Source organism: Idiotropiscis lumnitzeri, unplaced genomic scaffold, assembly GCF_059441095.1.
Source record: "Idiotropiscis lumnitzeri isolate Australia: NSW breed Sydney's pygmy pipehorse unplaced genomic scaffold, RoL_Ilum_1.0 HiC_scaffold_86, whole genome shotgun sequence".
Lineage (NCBI taxonomy): Eukaryota > Metazoa > Chordata > Actinopteri > Syngnathiformes > Syngnathidae > Idiotropiscis > Idiotropiscis lumnitzeri.
This window is the reverse complement of record NW_028283624.1, coordinates 126,984-132,763: the sequence shown is the minus strand read 5'-3', so window position 1 is coordinate 132,763 and position 5,780 is coordinate 126,984.

The window sequence follows — 5,780 nt, the reverse complement described above, 5'->3', positions numbered from 1 at the left end:
AGCGCGAGCTGAAAATGCATTTACAGCACTAAAAAACCAAACTTTTATAACAGCTAAACCAAACGTTTCCAATGTAAATTTCCACCTTTATATAGTGTAGAAAGGCATCCTGAAGCCTGGAAAGTCATTAATTTGATTGTCCAGTATTTCCTTCATGAGATATTGCAACACTTAGAAAAAGTGTACAGCGCCAGCAGACAATGAATTTTCAGCACTAAAAAAAACGAAACTTCATTAACAGCTAAACCAAACGTTTCCAATGTAAATTTCCACCTTTATATAGTGTAGAAAGGCATCCTGAAGCCTGGAAAGTCATTAATTTGATTGTCCAGTATTTCCTTCATGAGATATTGCAACACTTAGAAAAAGTGTACAGCGCCAGCAGATAATGAATTTTCAGCACTAAAAAAACGAAACTTCATTAACAGCTAAACCAAACGTTTCCAACGTAAATTTCCACATTTATAGAGTGTAAAAAGGCATCCTGAAGCCTGGGAAGTCATTAATTTGATTGTCCAGTATTTCCCTTATGAGATAATGCCTCACATAGCAAATGTGTACAGTGCGAGCTGAAAATGCATTTTCAGCACTAAAAAACCAAACTTTTATAACAGCTAAACCAAACGTTTCCAATGTAAATTTCCACCTTTATATAGTGTAAAAAGACATCCTGAAGCCTGGGCAGTCATTAATTTGATTGTCCAATATTTCCCTTATGAGATAATGCCTCTCATAGCAAATGTGTACAGCGCGAGCTGAAAATGCATTTACAGCACTAAAAAACCAAACTTTTATAACAGCTAAACCAAACGTTTCAATTGTAAATTTCCACCTTTATATCGTGTAGAAAGGCATCCTGAAGCCTGGAAAGTCATTAATTTGATTGTCCAGTATTTCCTTCATGAGATATTGCAACACTTAGAAAAAGTGTACAGCGCCAGCAGACAATGAATTTTCAGCACTAAAAAAACGAAACTTCATTAACAGCTAAACCAAACGTTTCCAATGTAAATTTCCACATTTATAGAGTGTAAAAAGGCATCCTGAAGCCTGGGCAGTCATTAATTTGATTGTCCAGTATTTCCCTTATGAGATAATGCCTCACATAGCAAATGTGTACAGTGCGAGCTGAAAATGCATTTTCAGCACTAAAAAACCAAACTTTTATAACAGCTAAACCAAACGTTTCCAATGTAAATTTCCACCTTTATATAGTGTAAAAAGACATCCTGAAGCCTGGGCAGTCATTAATTTGATTGTCCAGTATTTCCCTTATGAGATAATGCCTCACATAGCAAATGTGTACAGCGCCAGCAGACAATGAATTTTCAGCACTAAAAAAACGAAACTTCATTAACAGCTAAACTAAACGTTTCCAATGTAAATTTCCACCCTTATATAGTGTAAAAAGACATCCTGAAGCCTGGGCAGTCATTAATTTGATTGTCCAATATTTCCCTTATGAGATAATGCCTCTCATAGCAAATGTGTACAGTGCGAGCTGAAAATGCATTTACAGCACTAAAAAAACAAACTTTTATAACAGCTAAACCAAACGTTTCCAATGTAAATTTCCACCTTTATATAGTGTAAAAAGACATCCTGAAGCCTGGGCAGTCATTAATTTGATTGTCCAATATTTCCCTTATGAGATAATGCCTCTCATAGCAAATGTGTACAGCGCGAGCTGAAAATGCATTTACAGCACTAAAAAACCAAACTTTTATAACAGCTAAACCAAACGTTTCCAATGTAAATTTCCACCTTTATATAGTGTAGAAAGGCATCCTGAAGCCTGGAAAGTCATTAATTTGATTGTCCAGTATTTCCTTCATGAGATATTGCAACACTTAGAAAAAGTGTACAGCGCCAGCAGACAATGAATTTTCAGCACTAAAAAAACGAAACTTCATTAACAGCTAAACCAAACGTTTCCAATGTAAATTTCCACATTTATAGAGTGTAAAAAGGCATCCTGAAGCCTGGGAAGTCATTAATTTGATTGTCCAGTATTTCCCTTATGAGATAATGCCTCACATAGCAAATGTGTACAGTGCGAGCTGAAAATGCATTTACAGCACTAAAAAAACAAACTTTTATAACAGCTAAACCAAACGTTTCCAATGTAAATTTCCACCTTTATATAGTGTAGAAAGGCATCCTGAAGCCTGGAAAGTCATTAATTTGATTGTCCAGTATTTCCTTCATGAGATATTGCAACACTTAGAAAAAGTGTACAGCGCCAGCAGACAATGAATTTTCAGCACTAAATAAACGAAACTTCATTAACAGCTAAAGTAAACGTTTCCAATGTAAATTTCCACCTTTATATAGTGTAAAAAGACATCCTTAAGCCTGGGCAGTCATTAATTTGATTGTCCAATATTTCCCTTATGAGATAATGCCTCACATAGCAAATGTGTACAGTGCGAGCTGAAAATGCATTTTCAGCACTAAAAAACCAAACTTTTATAACAGCTAAACCAAACGTTTCCAATGTAAATTTCCACCTTTATATAGTGTAAAAAGACATCCTGAAGCCTGGGCAGTCATTAATTTGATTGTCCAATATTTCCCTTATGAGATAATGCCTCTCATAGCAAATGTGTACAGCGCGAGCTGAAAATGCATTTACAGCACTAAAAAAACAAACTTTTATAACAGCTAAACCAAACGTTTCCAATGTAAATTTCCACCTTTATATAGTGTAGAAAGGCATCCTGAAGCCTGGAAAGTCATTAATTTGATTGTCCAGTATTTCCTTCATGAGATATTGCAACATTTAGAAAAAGTGTACAGCGCCAGCAGACAATGAATTTTCAGCACTAAAAAAACGAAACTTCATTAACAGCTAAACTAAACGTTTCCAATGTAAATTTCCACCTTTATATAGTGTAAAAAGACATCCTGAAGCCCGGGCAGCCATTAATTTGATTGTCCAATATTTCCCTTATGAGATAATGCCTCTCATAGCAAATGTGTACAGCGCGAGCTGAAAATGCATTTACAGCACTAAAAAACCAAACTTTTATAACAGCTAAACCAAACGTTTCCAATGTAAATTTCCACCTTTATATAGTGTAAAAAGACATCCTGAAGCCTGGGCAGTCATTAATTTGATTGTCCAATATTTCCCTTATGAGATAATGCCTCTCATAGCAAATGTGTACAGCGCGAGCTGAAAATGCATTTACAGCACTAAAAAAACAAACTTTTATAACAGCTAAACCAAACGTTTCCAATGTAAATTTCCACCTTTATATAGTGTAGAAAGGCATCCTGAAGCCTGGAAAGTCATTAATTTGATTGTCCAGTATTTCCTTCATGAGATATTGCAACACTTAGAAAAAGTGTACAGCGCCAGCAGACAATGAATTTTCAGCACTAAAAAAACGAAACTTCATTAACAGCTAAACTAAATGTTTCCAATGTAAATTTCCACCTTTATATAGTGTAAAAAGACATCCTGAAGCCTGGGCAGTCATTAATTTGATTGTCCAATATTTCCCTTATGAGATAATGCCTCTCATAGCAAATGTGTACAGCGCGAGCTGAAAATGCATTTACAGCACTAAAAAACCAAACTTTTATAACAGCTAAACCAAACGTTTCCAATGTAAATTTCCACCTTTATATAGTGTAAAAAGGCATCCTGAAGCCTGGAAAGTCTTTAATTTGATTGTCCAGTATTTCCTTCATGAGATATTGCAACACTTAGAAAAAGTGTACAGCGCCAGCAGACAATGAATTTTCAGCACTAAAAAAACGAAACTTCATTAACAGCTAAACTAAACGTTTCCAATGTAAATTTCCACCTTTATATAGTGTAAAAAGACATCCTGAAGCCTGGGCAGTCATTAATTTGATTGTCCAATATTTCCCTTATGAGATAATGCCTCTCATAGCAAATGTGTACAGCGCGAGCTGAAAATGCATTTACAGCACTAAAAAACCAAACTTTTATAACAGCTAAACCAAACGTTTCCAATGTAAATTTCCACCTTTATATAGTGTAGAAAGGCATCCTGAAGCCTGGAAAGTCATTAATTTGATTGTCCAGTATTTCCTTCATGAGATATTGCAACACTTAGAAAAAGTGTACAGCGCCAGCAGACAATGAATTTTCAGCACTAAAAAAACGAAACTTCATTAACAGCTAAACCAAACGTTTCCAATGTAAATTTCCACATTTATAGAGTGTAAAAAGGCATCCTGAAGCCTGGGAAGTCATTAATTTGATTGTCCAGTATTTCCCTTATGAGATAATGCCTCACATAGCAAATGTGTACAGTGCGAGCTGAAAATGCATTTTCAGCACTAAAAAACCAAACTTTTATAACAGCTAAACCAAACGTTTCCAATGTAAATTTCCACCTTTATATAGTGTAAAAAGACATTCTGAAGCCTGGGCAGTCATTAATTTGATTGTCCAGTATTTCCTTCATGAGATATTGCAACACTTAGAAAAAGTGTACAGCGCCAGCAGACAATGAATTTTCAGCACTAAAAAAACGAAACTTCATTAACAGCTAAACCAAACGTTTCCAATGTAAATTTCCACATTTATAGAGTGTAAAAAGGCATCCTGAAGCCTGGGCAGTCATTAATTTGATTGTCCAGTATTTCCCTTATGAGATAATGCCTCACATAGCAAATGTGTACAGTGCGAGCTGAAAATGCATTTTCAGCACTAAAAAACCAAACTTTTATAACAGCTAAACCAAACGTTTCCAATGTAAATTTCCACCTTTATATAGTGTAAAAAGACATCCTGAAGCCTGGGCAGTCATTAATTTGATTGTCCAATATTTCCCTTATGAGATAATGCCTCTCATAGCAAATGTGTACAGCGCGAGCTGAAAATGCATTTACAGCACTAAAAAACCAAACTTTTATAACAGCTAAACCAAACGTTTCCAATGTAAATTTCCACCTTTATATAGTGTAAAAAGACATCCTGAAGCCTGGGCAGTCATTAATTTGATTGTCCAATATTTCCCTTATGAGATAATGCCTCTCATAGCAAATGTGTACAGCGCGAGCTGAAAATGCATTTACAGCACTAAAAAAACAAACTTTTATAACAGCTAAACCAAACGTTTCCAATGTAAATTTCCACCTTTATATAGTGTAGAAAGGCATCCTGAAGCCTGGAAAGTCATTAATTTGATTGTCCAGTATTTCCTTCATGAGATATTGCAACACTTAGAAAAAGTGTACAGCGCCAGCAGACAATGAATTTTCAGCACTAAAAAAACGAAACTTCATTAACAGCTAAACTAAATGTTTCCAATGTAAATTTCCACCTTTATATAGTGTAAAAAGACATCCTGAAGCCTGGGCAGTCATTAATTTGATTGTCCAATATTTCCCTTATGAGATAATGCCTCTCATAGCAAATGTGTACAGCGCGAGCTGAAAATGCATTTACAGCACTAAAAAAACAAACTTTTATAACAGCTAAACCAAACGTTTCCAATGTAAATTTCCACCTTTATATAGTGTAGAAAGGCATCCTGAAGCCTGGAAAGTCATTAATTTGATTGTCCAGTATTTCCTTCATGAGATATTGCAACACTTAGAAAAAGTGTACAGCGCCAGCAGACAATGAATTTTCAGCACTAAAAAAACGAAACTTCATTAACAGCTAAACTAAATGTTTCCAATGTAAATTTCCACCTTTATATAGTGTAAAAAGACATCCTGAAGCCTGGGCAGTCATTAATTTGATTGTCCAATATTTCCCTTATGAGATAATGCCTCTCATAGCAAATGTGTAC